At 36.2% G+C, this 27,466-nt stretch overlaps 1 long non-coding RNA gene across 2 annotated transcripts in view; it reads right to left on the bottom strand.

Moving 5' to 3' along the window:
• Nucleotides 1–26,892, bottom strand: part of LOC107077689 (uncharacterized) — a 62,132-nt gene extending 35,240 nt beyond the window's left edge. The window contains exons 1-2 of one of the 2 annotated variants that reach the window (XR_001478685.2): nucleotides 26,621–26,892; nucleotides 21,328–21,405 (exon numbers count right to left, since the gene is read on the bottom strand). This is a non-coding gene — a long non-coding RNA (uncharacterized lncRNA). The remainder of the gene's footprint in view (nucleotides 1–21,327; nucleotides 21,406–26,620) is intronic. The other variant, XR_001478686.2, reaches the window with a different exon arrangement.
• Nucleotides 26,893–27,466: the final 574 nt, after the last annotated feature.

Here is a 27,466-nt window from a genome sequence, read left to right as displayed (position 1 = left end):
ATTTAGTATCCATGTAATAGAGGAATATTTGTAATTGAAAGCCATGACGTTCTGGTTAGGGGTCCACAGTTTAAGTCACTGCTACACACCGGTGTATAAGGTTCTATTAGCTATTAGTCTTCTCCAGTCTATATTGAGTCATTCATACAGTACATCCATAGCTTTAGGATGACTACAGCTAAGGGAAACATGGTTTTCTGAGTATATTCTAGTCTTTGGTGTTCATGGGCAAGTACTTTAAAATTCCTCAGAAGAAACAGAATCAGAAACTTTTTCGTTTGGTGGTCAACAAATACTGATATCAAAATTGGCCCCTCATAATTTCCAAACCTTCCAATTTTATATTGGTATGATTACAAAACCAGACAATAAAAGGAACTTATAATTGGTTTTTATATTTGAACCATATATGTTGAATCAATAGGTTTAATCTCTCTTTAATTTGGGAAACAAGATAGCAAAATGTGTTAGTGGGGCCAGCAGGGGGCGCTCACCCTGCGATCCATGTGGGTCCTAATGCCCCAGTATAGTGACAGGGACACTATGCTGTAAACAGGAACCGTCCTTCGGATGAGACGTAAAACCGAGGTCCTGACTCTCTGTGGTCATTAAAAATCCCAGGGCATTTCTTGTAAAGAGAAGGGGTGTATCCCCAGTGTCCTGGCCATATTTCTCATTGGCCCTTACCAATCATGGCCTCCTAATAATCCCCATCTATGAATTGGCTACATTACTCTGCTCTCCTCCCTACTGATAGCTGATGTGTGGTGAGCGTTCTGGCGCACTATGGCTGCCGTCGCATCATCCAGGTGGATGTTGCACATTGGTGGTGGTAGACGGGAGTCCCCATTACCTGTAAAGCGCTTTGAGTGGAGTGTTCAAAAAAGCGCTATATAAGTGTAATCAATTATTATTATTACTGAAAACTGCGATTTCAAATTGGAGTACTCTTTGCCTTCAATTGTCTTTTTTTTGCTTTTTAATGAATGATAACATTTCACAGGGAGAAAGTCTGTACTGTGAACACAACAGGAAAAGTTAGGGTTTGTCCTAATTCCATTTATGATGCTAATAAGACTGCAAATTTTGCACAATGGGAGGTTTTTGTTTTCAACTGGTATATACTTTCTTTGATTCACATAAAAACACAGCTTGAGCTGTAAGCCCTGAGTTTTTGTTTCCTGAAAGGCAAAAAGAAGACTAAAAATCTTTAACATTCTTCTTAACAATCTTTAACAAAGCCTGCATTTGGTAATATTTTGCCAACTCCGTTTCTTGTCCAAAGTCCAGATAGTGTATGTGCAGTAATGGAGAAGGCTTAAAAGGCATTATCAAAGCTGCCAGAAATATATTTGTATTCACAGTTTACAGTTTTAAAAGAACTAAAATTAAAGTTAATGTCAGGATGGAGAACTAATTAGGGCTGTTATAGAAGGCCTTGGATTTCAATCATAGGTAGTGGCATTTCCTGCTGTACCCTTGACCAAGGCACTTTTTTCTAGATTTCGGCAACGTTGTTTAATGTAACATTATTAGTATTCACGAAATTCACTTATATATGCATATAATGTATGATATATACACACTAATCGCTCCTTTTAAGGGCGCTCCGGCCCTTTCGTATTTTAGTTGATTTCATGCACCTCCCTCCTGTTTATTCATGTTTATTGAAGCCTGCCGCTCCCACTATGCCTGGCTCAGCATTGGGAGATGGACACCCGGAAGCCCGCCTACCAGCGCGTCCAGGAGAGACCCGACGGCATAGGCTTCATCACGTCGTCCTGACCATCTGAGTCCGGGGCTTGGAGCGCCCACCTCATCATCCTGGTTTTATTCCCTGTCCCTGTTCAGGATCCCATTCCAGATTTTAATTGTGTCTGTTTCATCTTGGATGGATCCCAAAGTTTTGGACTTTGGACTGCGCCGTGGATTCCCCTTTTGGACTTCCTTGAAATTGTTTGCCATCGCCACATGCCCTGAGCACCAGATCACCGTAGTCATGGCCCACTGTCTGTCAACCCATCCTGATCCTCTTTGTCTGCTTCCCCTGTTGTCCTTCTCCACTTACTCCAGATCATATCGTCTGCATAGGGTCCTGAACTACGCTTCGCGGGAGCCTGGACTGGCTTCCGTTACAATAGCTATGATACTAATAAAAGTTAGAAAGGGTACCGTGATTAATCCAATGATTATTTTGAAGTATCCAGTACCAGATAGAAGGGTCATTTCATTTTCCTGTTCATTATTCAATCAAGAATTCTTCCAGTTGAAATCAAATTGAATATATACTGTAATCATTCGGCATATGGACAACATTAATTTATAACCTTTGATAAAAAAGAGATACATGCAGAAGTATGAAATTATAATGTACTTTATCTACAAGTGTCCCAAGCTTTTCAGCATTGTATCTTCTGCTGTTAGTTCTTAATATTCTTTTCAAACCTCTTGTATTCACACATTTTTAAATGTATGACCCTGAAAACACTTTCTTACAGTAACCATTTCTGTTTACAATTTCCATTACGGCATTCATTTCATTAATGAGTCATTAAAATTCTGCAGAGTTTTATTGTCTAGGAACAAATGTTACTCTAGAGAGTCGCCAATCTGAACAAAACAGATGCCTGGCTTATAAACCATCTCACAAATAACAGGTAAACAAACCAACTTGACAACTTTCAGCTTTAAATGTGTTTTTAAGATGTCCTACTGAATAAATATTAAAATTGATTTGCTGTATAGTTATCAATGTTAAAAAAATCATCTTGTGGTTTTATTTCACTAATCAAAATTAGAGTTTCAATACTGAAAGATTCATTTCAAGGCATATAAGAAACTTGATTTCCTATGGTGAAAAAGGTCTAATTATTTTGCTTTTCAAACTATCACCAGGGGTTATCACTCACCTGAACCATACATTTCAACACATTTGACGGAGCCAGTATTAAAAGTGACAAAAGGGAATGCATAAAAGACTCTGCCCACCCAAAGTGCAGGAGCAAGGCAACAGCAGGTAGAGATTCAGTTGATACTCAGGTTGTCACTAAGATTGCAGGTTAAGGAAGATTTGTGACTGATAGTGGAAGAGCCAACACTTATGTGCTCGCTGAATTGTTCATGCGAGGGTGCTTTGTCTCACTAACAATTGACACAACAACAACCATAATGTCAGCTTGAGAATCCCATGCAAAGAGCAACATACAGCTAGGAACCCAATTAACACCGTTTCTGATGATACTTTAAACAACACATTTAAAGAAAATATCAAGTTTTCAAACAGCTTAGCCAGACACTGCTAGGAATGCAGGTAGATTTCTGTATTTCAGTCATCACCAGTTTGAGCAGAGTGATGTCATTATGTAACTCTGACACAGACGACTCCAGCAGTCATAACTAGTTTAGTGCCACTGGCCAGTTAGACTAAGCAGGTTGGATTTGCCAGCCTGCTCCACAATTGTCACCCCAGTGACTTTCCAGCTGCCTGCAAACTTGCAGTACTCCAATAAATGTGAACATTGTTCTGGGCGCTGTGGAAATTCCACTGTAAAAATTGGAGGATGTCCATTTTTTACAAAGCTGCTTTGTCCAGACCTGCAGGAAAGCATTAATGGTCCTGACGGGGCCTTTAGCAGAAAAAATAAATTGATTAACAATAGGTTGTTCTTAACAGGACTGTATTTACAGATTTCTAAATGTAACTTTTCTGTCTGAACTTGATCAGTTCATATGGAGTCCATAAAATAGCTAAATTAAAATTAGACTTATCAATGAATAACGTTTAATCAAATGTAAAATGTCAATAATTCTCTGTATAAACAAACAGCACAGACACATTTATAGATAATTCAATAACAGAATGAAGTAGAAGGAAGAAGATAGCAATAAAAAGGGCAGTTGCATGTGCAGACTCTAAAGAAATAGAACTAATGGGACATACAAGAGATCTTATCTCAGCCTATTTAAAGATCAGAGAAAAAAATCTTTTTAGAATGCACCAGGGGGATGCTTTTAATGAATAAAAATATCTGCAGTTAATCAAGGACAAGGCAAACAAGTTGTTTTTAAATAGTGTGTAGGGGTTAGATTATTGAAAACAAGTCAAGATATTAAATGCAGAAGAGTACTTCAGCAGGGGCTGTTTGATAACAGCTTACATAGTCAATAGTCAATTTGATGAGCTGATGTGCTAACCTTCTCTTTATGTTGGTTGACAAATAATACCAGTTCCTATAAAGCATTCACTATTTAAATAATCTTTCTTGTGTATCACAATGGTCAGAAAAAGAAATAGATTGTTCATGACAAGCGCAGATCTAGCTCTATAAAGAGCTCTCACATTTGTGAACCTTTATCAATCAATTGACATTTACATAAATGTCCAGGAAGCCAGGGTCTCTTTGAAATTATCAATGAACGGTCCAACGTCTGTTGGACTGTTAAATTAAAGTCTTGTTCTATGCATGTGTAAAGCAGAAATACTATCTTTCATAACTCTAGAGGCCCATATATCTTAATTTAGAAGTCAGTGATAGTTGTAGAGGTCTATTGCATTGAAAAAAGTTTGAGGGTTATAATGGATATATTTAAGCATTACATGTCACCTGTATTAATTGTGTACTTGATGTCTAGATACTGTACTGTATATTTCTTGAGAAGTTAAACTCCTACAATGTAGGTATTTACAGTATTGTATGTGCTTTATCCAAACCTTTTCATTGAATAGCTTACCGTATAATGAAATGCTGAGTTAGGTTAGTTACCCATTGCTGCACAGTGACATGAATTCATATAAATACATTGAAACAATTCTCTAAATAAGCCTTCTATTCATATTTCCTCTTCAGCAACAAGACTAATACAATTATGAAAGTGGCAATCATAGTTCCGGATTGAAACCAAATCATAGTATTTGGTCAATGCTGCTACCCCCTGAAATGATGAGCTATTCTCTGTGCTCTGTGCTCAAGGAACATTAAATTAAAAAAAAAACCCATGCTTTATGTTTATGAATATCATCCATGGCTACACAACAGTTCTTTGTAATCCAATCATGGTGCATTTTTCAAAGTGTAATTACACCAATTACTATTGGCAATAAGGTAATTTGGTTTACAGAAATTACATTTTACATATTTATGCTAATCCTATACAATATGTTTTCAAACACATTTTAACTTATGTCCCTTGACTTAACTTGGTAAATGGGGGGAACTCTGGGTATTGTTTTTTTCTGTAAGTGGTGCTGATGGACTAGAGGGTGGCACTTTTCCCTGTTGACCTGAATTTCTAAACTGATGTCCCAGCATGTTGACATGAGATATTTTGGATTTTGGGGTTTCTGCTCTCACTGCCTGGGACAGGGAACCTGCCGGCTGAGCTAAAGGAGACCTCCCTCAGCCTGGGTGGCTGAGATCCCTGTTATATGCAGGAGCGTATCCATTATAGAAGCATCATTCTTCTAATGAGACAATAAACTAAGGTTTCACTACCTGGTTATTAAATATCCAATACCACTTTACGCAAAGGCTTGTGTCACTGAAACAAGCTATCAGCCCATGTTGATAAAGTTGAAACTGAGGTATCTTTGAAAAACTGGTTAGAAAGTTAAAATGGTTGTTTTTTCAGTATTCTAAAAGGCAGTTACATTTTATCCATGTAGTGTGCTGAATGGCTGTTAGATGAAACACAGGTCTGTACTTTAATATGGATGAAGTTGATTATCCAACATGTTTAGCAGGATCTTGTGGGAGCTTGTGGGATGAAAGTAACTACACAAATACAAAGCTTTATTAATTTTAATCATACAATGCAAACTAAAACATGTCTTCTTTATCTAAAGGTTAGGTAGTGAGGAAATATAAAGAAGACATTTTCTCTGTCTTCAGACAGCTAGACAATCAGCTGTTTCTTTTATTTGATGATTCATAACAAAATATATAAATTAGGAAATTACGAGAGAAAAAGAAAAATTAAAATATATTAGAAAAAATGAAAATGTATAGTTATTTGGCAATATCAGTCCTTGTTATGGTAAATCTAACCTAATCTATTTGATACATACTGTACAATAAAACTATCAAAACTTTAATGGGTTGAATGAGTCTGTAACAGTGTGGGAGGGGGCAGATCCGCGACGAGCACCAGTAAAAAGTCAATGCCTCTAACTGTGGGACAGAAGCACTGGTGTGAGGTTAGCACTGGTGGTAAACTACGCAAAAGAGGGTGAAAATGAAACAAAAAGCAAAATTAATGGTGTACCGTTGTGCCTTGCGATATCCAGGCTGGGTTTACTCTACTAACGGGGACCCCTGGGGAAAAGAAGCCGCTTAGTACAGTGGTGACCAGACTGGACCATAACGGGGTAGAGCAGGGTTCGTAAGGCCAAAACGGAATAAAAACTTTGTGTGTGAAAAAGGTGTGTTAGTGCGTGCCCTGGGGAAAATGTGTGAAAGGGCAGGCAAAAAAAAGAAAAAGAAAAGGAAAAAACACCTTACACAGGTACAATCCCCTCCAGGGCTGTTGGTGAAAAGATAGTACCCTTCCGGAGGTGGCCACTGCTCGTCCCTTGGGGGCATATCCAGGGTGCCTTTAAAGTACCTTTACAGCTGTGGCTTCTCCTCTAACACAGGAATGGGAATATTATTTTGAAACTGTATAGCGGACTACTTCAGGCTGCTTTTACAGATAGCCTATGCCCTATATAAGTTTAAAATCCACTATAGGCTTATTAGTTCTAGGTTAATGATAACCAGAGCAAGAAAAAATCACCCAAAAGGCTTCTTGATTGTTGAGAGCTGATCATCTTTTTGCAAGAGCATCAAAATCCATTGACAGCCCTGTTGTGGAGATCCGTAATACACAGCTTAAGTGGTGGTCACTCAGCTGTGATCTGTGACGTGACTGGTTGATGTTGACCAAGCTGAATGTTTGCTCACACACGTAAGTAGATCCGAATAACACCAGTATCTTATGTGCTGCTTGTCGAATGAGGGGAAACTTGGCCTCGTTCAGTGATGCATAGAATTCATCCAGCTTTACAGAATGAAACTTTTGTTTTGGAAGAAAAATGCCAACTGAGATTGTATTCTTTGAACACTGCAACACTTTCCTTACAAATTAAACAAATAGCCTTTGTTCCAACCTCTGTGAAAAAGTAATTTGCAAGTCCATTCTTTGTTGAACACTCTGCATTCACTGTCAATTTTCTGCTTCTCTCCACTCATTTTGGCACAGGTTCTCTCACAGTACACTGAAGCCGGTGAATCAAATTGGTATAAACTTAGTGCGCCATATAACGGCAGAATTAATTAAATGTAAGAAAAATAGCACTAAACAAGGTGAAATATGGCGAATATAGACTAATTTATTTTTTACGCCAAGGGCCGGTTAAAACTGGCTGGTGGGCTGGATGCCACCGCGGGCTGCGGGCCTCACCCTGCTCTAACAGCAAGAATAGCTGTGACTACGAAGGTGAGGCATCACCCTTCCTCCAAGGCTCCGCCTCCACACTGGACATATGCCCGAGTAATGCCACAGGTCAAATAAACAAAGACTTCAGATATATTTATTCTGTTGTTTTGTTTGAGTTGGTAGCTGTGTCGGCATTATTCTGCATTACTCTTTTCTTTTCCTTTCAGCGTGGAATAAACCTTTACCTGTTCCTTTAAATCTGCTTTAGTTCCATTGTACAAACTACCATTGTCTATTATAACATAGCAGAGATGTGATGCAGAGTGAGATAAATCACAAAAAGGACTAAAGAAAAGATGGACATATGGCAAGACAGAGAGACAACACACAGAAAGACACAGATAGATGACAGATCTGAAAAAAACATAAAAAGGCAAAGTAATGGAATTCTACTGAAAGAAAAAATTAAACAGACTGAATGCAGAAACATTCATCAGGCTCTTTGGTAGATGAGACATGCTAGTAAACTTTGGCTCTGTGTGGGAAAAGCAACATTTCAAATACCGCAAGCAAGCTTGGTAGTAAATCTTGTGCTTGACAAGCACTGTTAATACTGCTTGGCACCAGCACTGAAAAAAAAGCAACTTCCGGGCATTGTGTTTGCATGATACCTTACTAGAATGTTGATTAATGAAGAAGGGAGACAGCACAGAGGCATTCATTTTCAATTTAACCTTTCATTTCCAATAATTACTGTCCATATAGGTACATTTATTACCATTTTTGGTTGTTTTTAGACATCCAGAAAAGGAGTAAAAAATAGTTTCAATGTGTATAATCTAAACTAGGGAGGAGTACAGAAAAGCAAAGGACAAGCTTTTAAATCTTTGCACTCAGTTTGCTGTTTGAGTTTCCTCAATTTACTCATCCTCTGCATCTTCACTCATTTTTTAGTGCAACATGTGTACCGTTTTGATTACCAGAACATAATTAAGAGACAAATGTTTCACCATTGTTAAGCCCTTTACTCATTTGTTTTGTTCAAGGGGGATTAATTTATAGACTGAATTAGGCTACAGCAGGGCTAAAGTATAAATAAAGAATGCAGCTAAAAAGAAGCAGTGGACTCCTCTGAGTTGGGTTAGATCTGGTTCAAACCTGTTGACTCATCAAAGTACATTTATAAAACTCTTTATTTTCTATAGTTTCCTGCTTTCATAATTGACAAGAGGTGCAAAAGTGGACTGCATATCTACATGTAAAAAATGATTCACCAATGCACAAAGCAATTATAATGAAGGCCACAAAGCATGGCAGTCTAGGTCTGTACATTTCTTAAGGTTGTTTCCCTTGTGATGAATAACTTTTTTATCCTGTTTTTGAGAAATAAGTGTGTTTATTCAGAGCTATTCTTCTCTTTTAAAGTAAAAAGTAATAGGTTTGTTTTTTAAAAAAGAGAAAATATAATGTTCAGTTATAAACTGAACATTATAAACTACAGATTTGATTTGAATATTGTTTTGCATTCTAGGTTATGGCTACTTGACATGAACAATGTGCAGTAAAAACAATGTCAATGGGCACAATTTTATAATTATGGCAGAACATCTTTGTAACGGGAGGCGGCCCAGGCTCCCATGAAGTGTAGTTCAGGAACCTGTGCAAATGATATAATTCGGAAGTAAGTGGAGAAGGACATCAGGGAAGGGTACAACAGAATAGGAGGGGTTGACAGACAGGAGGGCATGACGACGGGGATCTGGTTCTCGGGGGACGTGGTGAAAGCGAACAAGTCCAGGGAAGATCAAAACGGGAAATCTGAGGTGCAGTCCAAAATCCAGGAACCAGGTGATCCTTCCGAGACAGACAAGATTAAAATCCGGAACGGGATCTGGAACAGGAACAGGGAACCAGGAACATAAAAACAGGATAACGAGCCCAGGCGCTCCGAGCCCCGGTATCAGATAGTTAGGACACCAAGATGAAGCCTATGATGTCCAGTTTCTCCTGGATCCGCTGGTAGGTGGGCTTCCACGCATACATCTTACAATGCTGATCCAGGAATAGCAAGAGAGCCAGGCTTCAATAATGAGGGACAAACAAAGGGCAGGTGCACATAATCAACTAAAATACAAAAGGGTCGGAGTGTCCTTAAGAGGAGGGATCCTGATCGTGACAATCTTATAATATTTACATATATATGCAAGCCCAACAGTGGCACTGTTTTTCATTTAGACTCAATGCAACAATCACTTGTGCATGGTCTTCAGATAAATTCAGATCTACACTGGTATTTTCTTTTTTTTTTTTCAGCTTACTACGTTTTAGGTGACTAGCCCAATTTGTATTTTCAAAAGGGTTTAAAAAATGTCACCTCACATTTTGATTACATAAGCTTAATTAATATTAACTTTAAAAGTTTAAGAAAAAATTGAAATGTTTTAATGTCTCTCAGCCAAATTCTCTCTATAACCACATCCATCTGAAGGTTGTGTTTCCATTTATCTTTCAAATGCACCTTTCTGGGAAAAAAATATGTTCTATATTTCTTAACTAGCAATTAAGTGGAAAATTCATAAGATAATTAACAATGCCGGTGGCAGACAAAGAGTCATAGCTTCTTGTTAAGATATTAGACATCAGAGTTGACATTTCAAATGGTTTTAAATCAGCACACTAAAAATACCCAGCATGCATTTTTCTCACAAATCCATATAATTTTTAAATAAAACAATATGTTTTTTATTTACAAATAAGGCTTAGACTAGGGCTTTACTGATACTATGTGATGCTAAAATCGATCCTCTGCCCTTTTTATTCCAATTTAGCTACATATAATGGCAAGCATTCATCAGTTTCTGAGCTCTGCCCAAGCTGAATAGAAAACCAGCAGTATTTTTCATTCCATGGGGTATTCTATTCATTCCTCTATATATTCACTCCAACTGATTTTTATGCCACGATTGTGCCTGGCAGTACAATGTGTCAGCAATTACACAGGAAGGGATTATTTTGTCTCCTTTAAAAGAATCTGTGAGATGCATCTCAGTAGGATTAGGTAAAGCAACCAGGTGGCTTACCCAGAGGGCAAGGCCTGGTGATGAATCAAACAGAAGGAGAATAGATAGTTCTAATGCTGCAGTGAACCTGACATGCTGTCAGTCTGTTTTTTTGAGAGGATCCAGCTTTGGTCCACTTGCTGTGCATGACAGAACTCAAAATCAAATTGCAGCTGCTTCTTCTGAAGTGATGTTAGCATTCTCTAAGTGCACTTAAATCATGGTAAATGCAGGCAGGCAAGATTTACAGACTGTTGATGTACTTATTGCTCTCCTTTGTGTCGAACACTGCGACTAAGTAAACATTCACGAAAGCTTCTTTATAAGGCAGTAACAGACTTCCTACTCATGAGAATATGACAGATAAATAGCAACAAAAATTCAGTTAAGAAAGGTTTTTCCTCCATAAACTTTGAGACGTGGATTGAATTGCTGAATAATTCCAATTTAGCTTGACTTGCAAGATATTTTGCCGACAGAGATTTACGATGACCCTTATAATGCATTGGATTGTGTACACTAAATATAAACTTATACTGTCTATACAGTACAAATGATATACATTGGGTTATGTTATATTTAGGCTGAGGTATGCATTGCTACTCTAACTCTCTAAGGTGTCCCCAGTGGGTGCTGGCCTACCTGATGTGCAATTACAGAACCTACAGAATGTGTGTTAGGTTTACACAAATACTCAACAACAGTTCACATTTTTACAAGAACATTCATGTGAACTCAATCTATGTATAATATAATTTGTATATCCTAAAATGTTGTCTGCCTTGATTTTAGTCAGTGAGCTGCCATCTTGAGATACTCTAGAATCATTTAAATTGGATTGAGAAGGCCATTCAATAATTATTTTATGTCTCTACAACTTCTTTTTTGTTGACCTGGATGTTTGAATCATTGTCATGCTGGAACGTTCATTTTCAGACAAAAGTGAACTTTTGGGGAAAAAGAACCAGGTGTCTGGTCAGAATTTAACCAGCATGTCAACATTTCTTGACTTTTCTGGACACTCCACTCAAGGTTTCTCTTGTCAAGGACTCTAGGATTCGTAGCTACAATCCAACCTCAAAACATTAGACTTCACAGTGGTAAAGAGTGTCTTCTGGCTATGAGCTTCATCTTTTGTATACCACGGGCATTTCAAGTCAACTGTTATTCAAAGGATCTATGGCAAGTTTGACTTGCCTTTTTTTCTGGTTCACCTCCTGGTTGTTCTGGTTCATCGCCACCTTTCATGGACAAAGAAATCTCAGAGGACTTCTTCAAAATGAACAATATGAACGAGAGAGCACAAATGGAAACTACAGTAAGTGGAAGGGCATTTAAAAGCAAGCATATTAGGTATTTCTTTACCCAAAAGGTTAAGGGAGTGAGAACAATCTATCCAGCCATGTGATTGAAGCCAATCTTCAAGAAATGGCAGCTTCAGATCCTCGGACCAATTAACTACTAGCTACCAAATGGCCTACATGGGCTGAATGGCCTCCTATTGTTAGTAAAAGTTCATATGTTCTTATTTTCTTATCCCTTTTAAAGCGTAGTCTTACTTTGCATGCTGTGTTTCCCAAGTTGGATTCTGCTTCACCCAACCCTCTGGATGATAAAGCAGCCATGAACAAAGGATTTGCAGCTGGATATACTGTATGGTTCCATTTCTTTGCCATCATTCTTTAAGTATTTAAAAAACATACAGTGTTCCTTATTCAGAATCCAAAGGATTTATGCTGATTTGCAAAAAAAAAATTAAATGCAAATATGTTGTAATATTTGTTTACAATATGATTCAATTAACTTTGGTTTTAAATTACAGTGGTCTTTTGTGTACTTTTTCTTTCCCAAAGCGACCCACAGTAAGAAGAAAGAAATGGAAAATGCATTTATTTGCTTTATTTAGTTAGTTTGTTGCTGGAAAAAAATCTATTTCCACTCAGAGTTTATGAGACTACTGCTGTTTTACAGTAGCTTTATTCTTTAGAATGGTGCTTAAGACATAAATGTGTTTTAATTTAATTAATTAATATTTAAAGTTGTAACCGTAACTACGTACAGTTTTCTTAAAGATCTGTTAAACTACTTACCGTTTCATACAAGTACATAATTTATAGCTACCAAAAATTTTACCTTAACTAACTTTATTTACTTATACTTATACAGTACTTATATAACATACTTAGAAAGTTTCAAGATTTTTCTGAAAAGCAATCATTATTTACATGGTTTTAAATTCCTCATGAGAAATAACTGCTCTCGACTAATGAATCACCTGAAAACATTCAGCAATATTTCAGCAAAAATAGGAAATAAACTCTTGACAATCAAAAGTTAGCCTTTATATAATGATATAAAAGGAGATGCTGTAACATAACATTGAGTAATAAATATTTTAAAATATCCCTTCAAAATGACACAAATTTTTATTTTTAATATTAACTAAATTTGTACCACATCAGCACTGATGTTTATTTTGAATAAAACTCTTATATCTTATAGAATATAAGATATTCAGCTAAGGAAAGAAAATGATATGTTCAGTCTCCTTTTTATCTCATAGACTTAAACCTGACTCAACTTACTTCATTCTAGTTGTCTGTCCAAAATCTGCTTTACCTTAACCCTCACTAATAAAACAGCGGAAAGCAAGATGTTTGATCTCCAAGGGGCTTTTTCATTGTGAAAGACTTTCTAAATAAATAAACAAGGGCATTCTACTCTGAGGTTCCTTTTATGCTGTCTCTGGGGCTTGTTTCCAAGGCAACTATGTCAGATTCGACATAACAGGGGAAAACTTGCTTTTAAAAGGCCCTGGACTAGGCTGAAGCTTTGAAAGTCTACATACAAGTAGGTCTGAGACTAAAAGTTTGACTTACTTTTCTCATGTCTTGTCAGTCCTGTACTAGTTCCCATGACAACCAGGTGTTGGGTAGGATGTTTTTATGTTAACGTATTATGCTGTATACTGTATACTTGAAGGACTGTTAAAAATGTAGTAACAGTTGATTTTGTTACTTAAAAATATTAAATGGGTTTGGTGCTAAATGCAAAGAAAATATTTTTTTTTCTTTCTACTGAATTATTACAGGAATATTGGATTAAATAATAGCTGCACTATTGGAGAGCTTCTAAGCCTTATGTTGTGTTTAGCATTCTTGTTTTTTTCCTCATTCTTTTTGAGAAAACATTGCAAAAGAACTCTTTGTGATGCAATGGTATGTATTTTTGGATCTATAGTAAATCAAGGAATACTGAAAAGATTACTTGAGTCATATTGAATGTGACTCTTTAAAAATGTCAATCCTTAACCATACTATTGTTGCAGAAGATCGATGGCCTACCTATAACATTTTTCACTGACTGAATTGATACTATAAGTACAGTACCACACAGGAACACTATCCAAGGTCCTGAAACTATTAGAGCCCAAAGACACTCTGATATAATAATAATAATAACAACTGCTCACCACACATCAACTATCAGTGGGGAGGAGAGCAGAGTAATGTAGCCAATTCATAGATGGGGATTGTTAGGAGGCCATGATTGATAAAGGCCGATGGGAAATTTGGCCAGGACGCCGGGGTACACCCCTAATCTTTTCGAGAAACACCCTGGGATTTTTAATGACCACAGAGAGTCAGGACTTCGGTTTTACGTCTCATCCGAAGGACGGCGCCTGTTTACAGTATAGTGTCCCCGTCACTACACTGGGGCATTATGACCCACATTATATAGTTTCATCTAAGGGAATGCAAATAACTGAACTCTGTCTAAATGCGTGCCACTCTTATCAGTATCACAATTAAGAAATCATGAGTTAATGAAATAAGTAGGTTAACCAAAATGTCAATCAGAATGTCAACACGAACAAGAACACCTAAGATTCCTATTGCTATGGAGGTCCTAGTTTTTTTCTATTTGTGAACTGGTGCAGCAGCTGAGCCAGACACAAACCACTGCTCCCCAATAAAGCCCTCTAGCCAAAGTATTAATGAGTTTGTTGTATTTGCTCAAGGAAGCAAAAAGCCTGCCATGCATTCAATTGTGTTACCTCTTGTGATCAGAAGTGACTGTATTCCAGTAAGTTTTCCTAAACCTGAGACACTATCCAGCACAGGTCTTCTACAGAAAACCTTTAAGGATAGCTAGTGCAAAGAACCATCAGTGAATTTAAGCACAGAGCAAAGTTAATATTCATATGACAGAAAAATACAGGAAGCTATGATTATTACTATTTATAAAAAAAACATACTGTAAAATCAATTAAATACTAAATTATTCAATAAGATGACATTTGGACTGATGTAAGCTTCATTTTGTGACTGGTTAGAATATTCAGACTATAGTAAATATGCTGATTTTATGCTCATGGTCAGCATGGATGAGATTATAGATGAATATGCATATCTAAAAGTACTAGTGACAACAATAATATGTTATATAGTACTTCTCTCTATTGTTTCCATACAGGCTCATAACATACGCCTCTCTGTGCATCATATTCAGGATAGCTGTTGCTAAGATAGGTGCACCCTCTCCTGGGTTTTCAATGGAAGTACAAGACTATAGTCACATAAGTCTGAGTGGGTGTGGATATCCACATTCATCATGATTCAGACCCTAGCTGGCATAACCATGCCAAATGCTAGCTCAAATTGTTGATGAGTGAAAGATAGATATACAGTATATGCTGTATATGCTTTTATATATACATGTGCATACACATTCATAAATATAACAATACAATACAATTTACAACACCTGAAAGTGAGAGCAATCTGTCTGTCTTGTGAAACCTTTTCTGTATTTCCACTCCCTTTCAGTTCTCTTCACAGTAGATAGAAAAGAAGGATGTAACTAAAATATCTCTAGACGTACCCAAAAATTGTAGAACCTCTTAAAGCTGGCGAACAGCTAGCATACTGTATGTCACTAAAGAAGAGATAAATATGAAATGATTTTTCTTACTTCACAAACAAACAAACATCTAGCACATTTATGAATATGCATATCCTACATGCCTAGTGCTTTGTGTCCACCCTACATTTATAATGGCTTTATGCTATAGACACATTGTATTACTTAAAAACATATTTTGTTATTTCTTTTAATTTTGTTTTTGATATATTATAAAACAATATTCAGTGACTAACCTAAAAGTGAGGTTATGATAACCGTGTTTGTTGTTGTTCTCCCCATTTGATTTGGATAGTTATGGACTGTTGTTAACAAAGAGCATATCTGATTGTATCGTATACTTGTAGAAATAGGAAATAGAATTTTCATAATCCTTTGCAGCTGTTAGACAGAACAAAAAAAAACAACCAAAAAGAATCACATATTTCAATAAAGATAACCTAATCCAGAAAAGAAACCACTTACATATTCTTTTTCGTAGCTGTTTGAAAATAATTAAACTATTTGGATACATAAAATAGACTAAATGAATACATTTTCTTCTTCACAGCAGAAGTGTCATTTAATATTTAGCCAAACAGAGCACTGAATCAAATTTGTATATACTGTATAGTGTCTCTTGCATTGTTCATCTAAATATACTGCATAAAATACATTTGTTCAATAAAAAACTAAAAAGTAGAGCTTTTGTTTGCACAATTTATTAGATACATTTCATACAATACTTTGGGGCATATTTATACCGTTTACCAGTATCAGATTTCTCCAGAAAAAAGGCATGGAGTGACAGCATTCAGAACTGTAAATGCACCTATTAATTACACTGTCTCTGCTGTGGAAGAGATCTTTTCCAACAAACTGTAAAATGGACTTGGAACAGAGCCCATCTGGCACCTAATGTGAGGACTCTGCTGAGGATAAAAATTACACAATCTGTGCGTGCTGGTGACAACTTGGGATCGAAGGGAACTGAATGCTTCACGTGTGGGCAGTTGCATTTTAATAAATTAAAACAGGCACCACTCCCAAAAAGTAAGCATTAGCTATGGCACTTGGCATATGGAGTTACCAGTGCCTTTTATGTGACTGAAACATTTCCACACATAGGAGTCTTACACTGCTATAAGAAATAGCCATGACAATTCAGACTCTGGTTGCTAAGTTTTTTTCAAGAGAAAGAAAGTGCAGTAAGAGCTCTAAGCCAACATAACTGCAATGTGTAATATAGCTAAGCCTCAGTGTTGTTAAGCTGCTGAAGTTCAGAAGGATTGTATTAATACTGTCTGATCAAGCAGACAGTAACCTATGGTTCTCTCTAGGCTTTTTTTTTTTGTGAAGCGACAGTCTTCCAAATGCATACCACTAAGCTATACTGTATTTCTGTTAAGAGCTTCTAAAAACAGAATAGAACAATCTCAATAATCACATACTAAAATGCAGAACAGAAACTCAAATTCTAGCTTTCAATCCTTTCTCACAGACTTGAAATAGAGAAAGACAGACAGCAACTCCTATATAATTGAACAAAGTCTTCTACTATCATAGAAGTATAATCATGATACTACACCTGAAGAAGGTTCAACAGTCAAAACATTGTTTCTTCTTTCTACTTTTCAGCATGAAATTAACCTTTGCTAGTACCCAGGTTAATCATATGCTGAAGAATAAAAAAAAACAACAATGTCTTAGCTATGGAGCCTTCTTTGAGGAATGAAAAAGTAGGAGGAAAAATATTTCCTAATCCAAAACTCATGTTTTTCTTCTTTGTTTTACTCTCTGAAATGGAATTAACCTATGCTTCTTCTTTGTGATTTGCATGAAGACATGACTCCCTGCTCCAACCTCGTTTACTGGTACTGTCTAATAAAATGTAGGCTCTTTGATCTCCATGGGATGCCAAAAATAAGGCTTTCTGCATTCCATGTATTAGAGTTGAGTTGTCCTTTATGCAAACCAATAAATGAATCAATAATCAATAAATATGGGATTGATTAATTAGAGATATTACAATACAATTGAGTATTTTATATTCCCCTTGTTGTTGGTTTTAACTGGAAAAAACAAAACTGACTGCTATTCTTTATTTCATTTCTTGTTGTTGTTTCTATGGTTAGTTTCCAGTTTTACAATTGGAAGGAAATGTTTTTTTCATGTGTAACCATTTAAAGACTACTAAACAGTTTCAAATTCCTAGAGGCAGACTTTCACTGCTAATCGTAAACTTAAAAAAATAGTGATAAGTAAAAAACATCAAAATTCTCAAAAGAAAAATACGAACGTACAGTGGAATCCCCATTATAAAGGATGCTTTCATCAATACTGCACTACAGCACTACAGGGAGACTCAGGTAAGTGAGATAATAACAAAGTGCACAATGTTGAGAGATCCCATAAGGATATTCCTCAGTGGGCCTGTGACACCCTCAGCCATCCATGCATTATTAGTTTCATATGGCTCCTACTTGGATTGCATAAGTCCACTGGGCTTTTCCTAATAACCTGCCACTGGCAACAAGGCTCTTGCTTGTAGCTATAAACACCTGCCTTCCCTTTCAGAATATTTCACTCTTCAATGCAGTCATTTCTTTTGTTTTATAACCCCACTGCTATGCTTGGCAGGTAATGCCCGTCACTGTCCCCCCATCAAGTATCAGTGACAGGGAGAGCCTGCAACAATCTCTGATAGTGATGGCTTTTGTAATGGATTTTGTAATATAACACATCACCACTGACTTAGCTCATAGGGCACTTCTTTAGCTGACTTGATGTGTTAGGAAGGTTTAGCAGTTGTCCTTATTCTTCAGTTATATGAATAAGGTGGAGTACAAAGCTGATAAACAAATGCTTCACATAGTATTTTTTGTGTCTGTGATTTGTCAATGGTGATGCTGTGCACCAACATTTTCTGCTGCGTTTGACGCTCAAGCACTTGTAAATATATGCAGCGAGTGGTGGAAGAAATCACTTACAGTAGGTCGGCTAAGATATGATTTCGACTGAACGTAACAAACCTCATCATTTATCAATCCTAATGGAATTTCAAGTGTGCGATATAAAAAAAATCGCTTCGAAGCTCGTTGTGGATACCTACGACCCCGGTCCATGATGTCAGCACATCAGTGCTGTGGTGTAAAGTAAGTCATTAAGATTTGCTTACTTATACTTCATTCTAGAACTTTGCTTCAGAAAGTAAAACTATTAAATTAAATAGAGAGCCTGATGTATAAATGACTGTATCTTAAAACATTGTATATAGGTAACCATACAATCTTCAACAACTGACTGCAGAGTTTCAGTGTAAGAATAATAGAAGATAACGTCAGCTGTAAGTACTGACTACTTTTTTTCTCAGTGGAGTTGCAGTACGCCAGAGTTGTAGATCAAATTTTGTATGGAATTATTGAGTCACATTTTTTTAATGTGTTTGTTCCATTTTTTAGTTTACAAGATAATGCAACACACAATCAGTCAAACATGGAAGGCTAAAAAAGTTAATTAGATGTTAAACATTTGCAACAGAAATTAAGTACCTACTGTATATCCTTAGTTTACAGAATTCCAAACTATTGCGGGAAATGTAAAACACAGGCTCAATAAAAGCTTCTGACAAGCTTTCATGTACAATATATAAGGGTTTTTTGATGAGAGTGGCAGTGGTCCATTAGAGGAACAAATAAAAGAAAAATGTATTTGAATGCAGTTGTCAACACTCAGCCAAAAGACTAGTCAGGTGACCCAGCAGCTTTCATGTGATACAGAGTTACATCACAGTTAGAAGCTCATACCAATTGAGTTTTGCCATACAGTATTCAAAAATAATTGTCGTAGAAAAGGGAAAATGTATAAAACAGATACCACACTCAATCAGGAGATGTAAGAGTTGTACTAAATTAAGTAACAAGCACAGCTTTACCTGTGGATTCAAACAAAGCATGTTTATAGTCACGGACATCTTGGTTTCAGAACTACACAATATCACTCTGGTCCATTTTTCTTGGCAAAGATTATCTAGCAACTCCCCACAAACATGTGCTCCTATCCTTCTGCTCATCAAAAACACAACTCTTTCCATGACACTGTGCATCAGATACTTTTAGTGAGCAGTAAAAATCCATCTGAATGTACCAAGGTCCAAAGAGGAGCCTGTCAAAGCAAAAAGAATTGGCTCTGCTGTTATGATTGAGAATATCAAGCATAACAGTGCCGGCTGTTCATCACACTAGTCTGGAGAATCACATTCACACCCTGAGTACAGAAAAACAGGCAAAGCACTGGCCTCAATGGTATGATTTACCATAGCACTGTCACCTTCCCATCTTTCATAAGGTTCTGTGAAAAGGATTCATACTGCACCATTCAGAATAAAGTAAAAGGGTGAGTTTCTTTAGTGCACAACCAATATAATTAAATTATTATGTAAACATTTAAATTTCACTGCAATGAACTCTGGTGAGCTATAAATATTTTAGAAGAATTATTGATTGATTAATTGAAAAGCTTTCAATGATGCTTGAATCATATAACACAAAGTCACATTGTATTTAAAAAATGTAAATATAAGGGTTCATCATCCAGTAACACTATGGTAAAATTCAACATTTGATATAATGTAAATATAAAAAAATACTATTGACACAAAAGAAGGATGCTGAGCTAGAATATTAAAAGCAAAATGCAAAAAACAATAATTCAACGCGATTCCATTCCTTACGAAGTGTAGCCCATAAAATCTAGCACACAAACAAAAACATAAGCAAGGTAGCACAGTGTTTGCATTGTTGTCTAACTTCTAATGCACAATGTTCATACAAATTCAATTTCAATTTCATACAAAATGTAGCTTAACCCAAGTGTTATGTGGTATAATAGCCAGTTCTTTTCAGTTTTATGCCCAATTTTCTTAGCACCTGGCAATGATGGAAACATAACATGTAACCGATTGGCATACTAGCTGGCAGTGATGTGAAATGGGAACAAATATTTTTTTTCTATCATTTGCACTTCCTGTTCCATTTAGCCAAGTCTTAGTCACCCAGATGAGTATTTAATCTTTGCACTCATAAACTAAGCTGTCTTTTTGGAATAAGCAAAGACAAATGCTTGCAAATACTACCCATATTCCCCATTCTGCTATTTTGCAAGTGTCTTGGATAAAGTATTATTGCAGAAACTAGAGACTGCTATACAGTGCACTTGTGAGCATACTTTTCCTAAGTTGGAGGTGTGGAATTTATGTCATTAAACTGTTAGCGCTCTTGTGTCAATTCCAAATGGAGGATGTATCTCCAACTTTGGCTTCTCAATACATTTTCATGCACATCTGATTAAATAATAAAAACATCTATTAGAATTTATGCTGGCTTGTTACATATTATAAGTGTTGAGGTGTTGGGTTTAAATATAATTCTTCATACACATATACATTTGTATTCTTTTGGTTGCCTAAAGCAAGTGTATTACATTGAACCTAAAACTGTCAATATGAAAGGCAGAGAAAGCTGAAGAAATTCAGCCCATCCCCTCCAAGAGGTAAGCCCTCAAAATGTAAATTGCTGACAAGCTAGATTCCATTCAGTTCTGCTTTCCAAAGCTTGCTTTGTTGTAGATTTTTTCCCCATCTTTCTTTTTGAGGGATCTCTTTTCAGGCTTGACATCAGAGTGAAGGTACGCATATCCACAAGACTAGATTAAACGAACATTTCAGACTGTTTTTTTTCCTCCGTTTGTGATATGTCAAGTTTCTGTGCAGCTAGCTTTACTGTACTTCTTCTGAAGGGAGTACGTATGGTGAGGACAAAGGAGGAAGATGGGAAGGGGGGGCAGTTTAACAGGAAACAGAATGTCACCAGAAAAAGCTGGCCGCTCAAGATTAGAAGTATTCAGAAGTGCTGAAGGACATCTGCCGGCAATGCACAAGCTAGCAGGTGCTTACCTTTGATGAGAAAGTAAGTAATGAGGCTGTCAATTTTCCATCATTGCTGCCTCACAGAGTTGAGTTGCCAGGATTCTGCTGAGGAATAACCAGTTTTGTGAATGGTTGTTTTTCATAAAAATGAGAAATGCAAATCAGGTATTCTTTACATAGGCTATGCCTAAAGCACAAAAGCAGAGATCTACTAAACTTAAAATGTCAGCATTAAGGCACTGGATATATTTTTTTTATTTTTTGTGTGTTTGGTTATAGATCGGATTTAAATCTTTATAGTAATATTCAACATACAGTACATATTGTGTGTAAAACATTGGTTTATTCACAATTATTGAATAATTGGCCAATTTCTTCAAATAATTACAGGAGCCATTGCAAAGAATATAATAAAATCTGGATTTAAACACGTGATATATCAAACAGCTTTGCAAATTGCTGTTCCCTTGGTTTCCAAATAGTTTGTAAGGACAGCAGCTTATATCTGGAAAGTTAATTTAGAAGACTTATGATTACTGGAAACAAATTGTTATAATGCATCTTCTCCTCAGCCTCAAAGTGATTGGGTAATTCAAATGCTCGTTATACAACATACAGTTATGACACACTGGCAAAATAGGTCATCTAAATAAATGCTGTTTTTTGTAACTTTTCAAACTATTAGAAATTAACAATGTAGAAACTCTACTTACATATTTTATACAATTGCAGGATCCCTAAGGAATGAAGGAGTTAAAAAAATGTAACTTCATTCTGAATGTTTAAAAGTAGTCCTAATTTGCATTCTACTTCCTCAGGAACAATTGAGCTCACTTCTGGAGTTTCACAAAACAAGAAAAGAGCTTGAAAAAATTAATGACCAGGTTATTCCTGTTAAAAAGAGATGCCCATCACTTTGTGCAGTTTTTGTAATTCATACTTTTACCAGTGAAACTAATTTACTAAATATGCAGTGTAACGACGACATTTAATCAAATTCTGGTTTCAGTAAGCCAACAAGTTCTTTCCACTCTATAAATCGTTCTCCAAACTTGTGAATAGGCATATTATAGACACATTTTTTTGATTAAACCCAAGACCATTCCTATGATACAATGGCCGCCTAGCCCCTGACACTCATAATAAATCATGTATCCTGTCAGTTTATTTACACAATACAATGAGCAGAGGTCTGAAACAGCAGTATCTACATAGAACAGCTGCTATCTCTTCCTTTTCTGCTGCAACAGCTAATCTGTGCTATGAAACATATTTAATTCTGCTTTGTATTGTCTAAAACTTTGTAACTGGTGCAGCAGAATACTGCATTGAAGTTTCACTTTTTTCACATCGAGTTAAGGCTAGACAACAGATTGTACAGCTGCAGTTCAGTGTTTTCTGCTGATGAGTCTTAGTTACAGTAAAAACTGCTTTTTCCAAAATGCTCCTTTCCTTCACACACAATCAATGAGATAAACAATCTTTTATAATCACTGGATTTTTGACCCATGAAAACACAGGGAAGCATGTGTGACAAAGCAATCAGTTGCATTGGGCATTCATGCTGTGTACAGTTCTCTGACATGGTGACAGTAGTCATGTGTCTCAGTCCTGCCTTGTGCCTTATGTTTCCAGGATAGGCTGTTGATTGCCATGAGCTTCCCCTGAGGGTTGCAAAGAGTTAAGAATACACATGCATAGTGACATGCAAAGCATTTGGATGTTAATTAAAGCCCACACTGTTTAATCAACGGTTCATGCTAAAAACAAACTTTGGTATTTTAAGCAAAGGAAACCCCCCAAAAAATCCTTTTAATTTCCCCCTTTCTATGTCTTGTATTTAAATTAATACTTATCACTGAGAAGCACCGAACAAGCTGTTTCTACTGTATGTTAAATATTATCTAACAAGGTATGAAATTGCAGTTTTTCAGTTTGGATACTAACAAGCAGTATAATCATACTGTAAAGACCCTATGCTATACATGCTAGTTCTGAATACTAAGGTATAGTTTTACGAGATGTATCATCCATTTTTAGCAGTATGACAGATTGCATATCCCACAGGTGAACCTATACAGTATGTTGAATAACTAACAGAACATATTTTGAATACACAACAATGTTTAAATGTCAAGATCAGGTATAGAAAAGGTGTTAAGTGAGTGATGTTATTCTGTTTTTATCAGATGTACATATAATAGTGAAATAATTTAAAACTGGTAGTACTGTAGGCATAAACAGTAGGTACAAAGAGAGTTTTTTAGAATGTTTTTGATGAAGATCCTCATAAACATTACTTCTCTATTTTCTGATAATTCAAGGTAATGTATGCACAGTATTTTGATTAAGTAATGCACATATTTGTTTTAGGGTCACAGCTCTTGCTAATGTTATATCAAACTAGATTCTGATACAGTTACTGTAGTAAACTAGTGAAGGTTGCAGATGATGTAAAAATAGAAGCATTAAAAACACTACAGAAGCAGCAAAGAAAATCTAAGACTAGGCAAACACCTGACAGATGACATTTAATGTAGACTGTTACATAGAGGTATGAAAACCACAATCTATAAATATAAACTGGAAAGCATTGATCTTGAAGAAGCATTTTATGAAAACTTTGAAAAATATATAAAAAAAACTTATAAGTAAAAATGGGGAAGGAATTAAAGGGGACAAGCAATGTTAGGTTGTACAGTTAAAATATGGAATTTAAATTAAGGGATGTTAAAATTGTCCAATGATATAGTGAAACTAAATTTAGATTATTGTACACGATTGTGGTTATCACATTACAAAAACAATAATGCTGCTATGGAATCAATTCATAGAATAGCAACCTGGTTAATATGAGGCTTAAAAAACCCTATCCTGCCATGCTTAAAGTAGTGCATCATTTTAGTCATGAATCGAGAAAATTGGCATACTTTGAGACATTTAAAACTGAGAGCAGAAGGCATTTTTTTGTACAACGTGTTTTGGTCTTGAAAACAATTTCCAATATAGACACCTTTTTTTTTCAAGAAAGAGCTGGATTAATTCATCAGATCAATTAAGTACTAGCAACCAAATGAGTTAGATATCAATGGCCTCCTCTTCTTTGTTAACCTTTCTTAATGCCATAAAGGGACATAAAGCATAATAAAATAAGGTAACACTATATGCTTCATGCAATACATATATAATTGTACTTCAATTGCCATACATATATTACTTCTTTATACTCATGTATACTTTATTTTCTCCTTTTATATTTATGTTTTTATATTAATATATACATATAAAATTCCTACCTAGACAGTCAGCTGTTTTTATTAGTAATTCTCATTCTTGAAGCAGTCTTCAACCTCTTTGCACTTCTCTAAGCATTGTGGTAGAAGAGAATCATGTAATTTATGCAGATGAACTCAAGGTGCTGGTGCCAATAACACATTATTAAGTTCCATATCCCTCAGTCATCCTCCCTTCATTCCTGTAAAGCAGGTTACCTTCTCAAAAAGCTCTGGGATGCTTGCCATCTCACACTTTCTCAGCGCTCAAGCTAATTGCTCAATCCACCTGGGAACCCTCCACTAAACACTTAGCAAGATGTTGATTTGCAACTGTGTGATCTTCCCTAGTCAATGCTCGTTAAATGCACAGTGATTACTGGAAAGGATTAAGCTGGGGCATAAGTCAGTGAAAAAAATCTGAGCAAAGCTTCTACTGCGATGCAAACACATTTCTCATACCTCAGCCTCCCATGGGTACACTATAGTTCCTTTAAAAGCAATGAAACACTTACACTGTAATAAACCCAAACATATTTTAATATCTTTACAGTTGCCTTATTAAAATCCTGAAGATTTAGCACAATACTGCACTTCATCCTCTTACCTCTTCCTTTCTTTTGCCTTTTTGTCAGTTCTTAAATATTAGTCATAGAGCAACTAATATGGGGAATTGTTATTTGACTCTTTGTCTTTCAGGATTACCTCCCTTTTTGATGCAACCGTAGGTAGCTTCCAAGAACTGAGCAGTTCTTAAGCCTGTCTCTGATTTTAGCACTAATGGCACTGAACTGTACAGTACCTATCAAGCAAAGATCAAAGTTAAGGTTGAAATTAAAATCTACAGAAGCATACAGTACAAAAGGGATTCAAACTATTGCTCTGATTATTCATATCATTTCCAAGTTAACATTTTAGGCATTGGAGGTTGATTGTCACCTGTCTCAGGTGACCATTTCTGATCATAGATTCCCAAATGTATAGTTTCTAAAATGCAGCATCAGAAAAGCATGCACAAGTGCAAATACAAGACACCTGTGATCTACATAAAACATGAATATACTGTACACAATGGATTAGCTTCCTTTTTCAGGCACTCTCACTTAACTGCAGTACAGAGATAAAGAATATACTCCTTTATAAAAAAAATAAAGATGTCGGATTGGGTCTAACAGCTTTATAGCGACCCTTCAGAAAAGGCTTATCAGTTCCTGAATGTCAGTCCATTTGGCAGTGCCTCTAGGTTTCATTTTCTGCTTTGACTGAATACAACTTGTGCATCTTGCTTATTTCTTGTGCACGTCAGGTTGTCTGCAATCAATGGCCAGCAGTCTCCAGAGGAAGGAGGTGGAGAGTTAAAGATGCAAGGCTGCTTTTGTTCTCTTTTTTTTTAGAAGTATGTCACAAACGAAGGCCCCGGAGGTTCTGATAAAGAAGCTTGAAAAAGTCTCCCATTCTTCTAGTCCTGCTGGCCTTTGAAGTTCTTAAAAAAGGGGTTTAAATAATTTATAGGCATTCCTATAGTTTGAACCCTTTATTTGTCTGACCATGGTTTTTAGACAAAGTACACCCAGGAGTTCTGTTTTTTTTTCTATCACCTTTTATTACAGAGCTAAAAAAAATCCCTGTGATGTACTGGCATCCCTTACAGGGGCAGAACAATTGTGCTCCAAGTCACATCTAGCTCTCTACGGTACGTATCTGGGCTAGGCTCTGACATCCTGTTAACTTTGCCAGAGTAATCAGTGAATACTAATAATGAAGAATTGAATGGTTAAAAAATTTGCTTCCACATTTTGGCAGTACTGAATGAAGAGTAGTGTAAGCCAATAATCAACAGTGTAATTGGCTTGGACCCAAACCATAAAATGCATAGAGAACTAATAATTTGTGTATATTAGTAGTTGCACAGTACACTAATTTTCAAAACATGCTCTTGTGTAATTTAGTGTTCTCTTTTAAACGTGGGCTTTGTGCAACTTAAAAAAATACAAGAATGAATCAAATAATAAGAAAATCACCAAATCATCCACAATTTTCATTCTTACCTAGTTTTTTCCTTCACTTCCACTGCAATCCAGAAATGTTGTATCATTTACTGAGTTTCATCTCGCTTGAACAAATTTTAAAATGAAAAGTTCACTTTTTTTTTGTTACTAGCATTGAAAGTTTGCTTTATTAAAAACAATGTCCTGTTCAATTTCATTCCAGGGTTTGTATGTCAGGGCTTCACCTTACTTCCCAGTCTGGCAGTGGATTTGTTTATTCCTCATCATGGCACGCCTGGGGTGAGAGAGAACAGTCTCCGTGTTTGACAGGCTGCTCTCAGGAGCAGGCGTGGATGTCACATAACAAATTTAGCAGCTCCATTGTGCACGCACAGCTTCCTAACCTCCCACCAGCAAAGGCCAATCACTTAATGAATTCCCAGGATACAGATTCAGTCTGACCATGAGGTTGCATTCACTCTGTTTACATTGTCAGGAGTCACTTACAGTATGAATCCAGGAATTAACATGACAATGATGGTTTCAGCTTGTGTTATTTACGTGATCTGTGACTGAATACACTACAGGTAAAAGGCATTAAATACTAATCAGTAGTTAGGATTATATTCAGTCATCAAGCTTACAGTGTATCATTTGGAGTGTTTTTTTTATTAGAGCCACTGTAAAATATACAACTTGCTCACTATAACAAATTCGTTTTCTGAGTATGATTTGAGTTTTATCACTAAAATAAACTTGTTAAGAAATACATCTGCAAGATAAAACTTTTCCATTGAACGGATTCAAAGTAGTTTCCCTCCTGCAATTATGCTTTGGATTCATTGTGATCACCTGGATGTGTTCAACAAGCAGGGTTCTACAGAGAATAATGTGATCTTTTTTTTT

This window comes from Lepisosteus oculatus, chromosome 11 (genome assembly GCF_040954835.1).
Source record: "Lepisosteus oculatus isolate fLepOcu1 chromosome 11, fLepOcu1.hap2, whole genome shotgun sequence".
NCBI classification, from domain to species: Eukaryota; Metazoa; Chordata; class Actinopteri; order Semionotiformes; family Lepisosteidae; genus Lepisosteus; species Lepisosteus oculatus.
The sequence above is the reverse complement of the archived record's forward strand: the minus strand, read 5'-3'. Positions and strand labels throughout refer to the sequence as shown.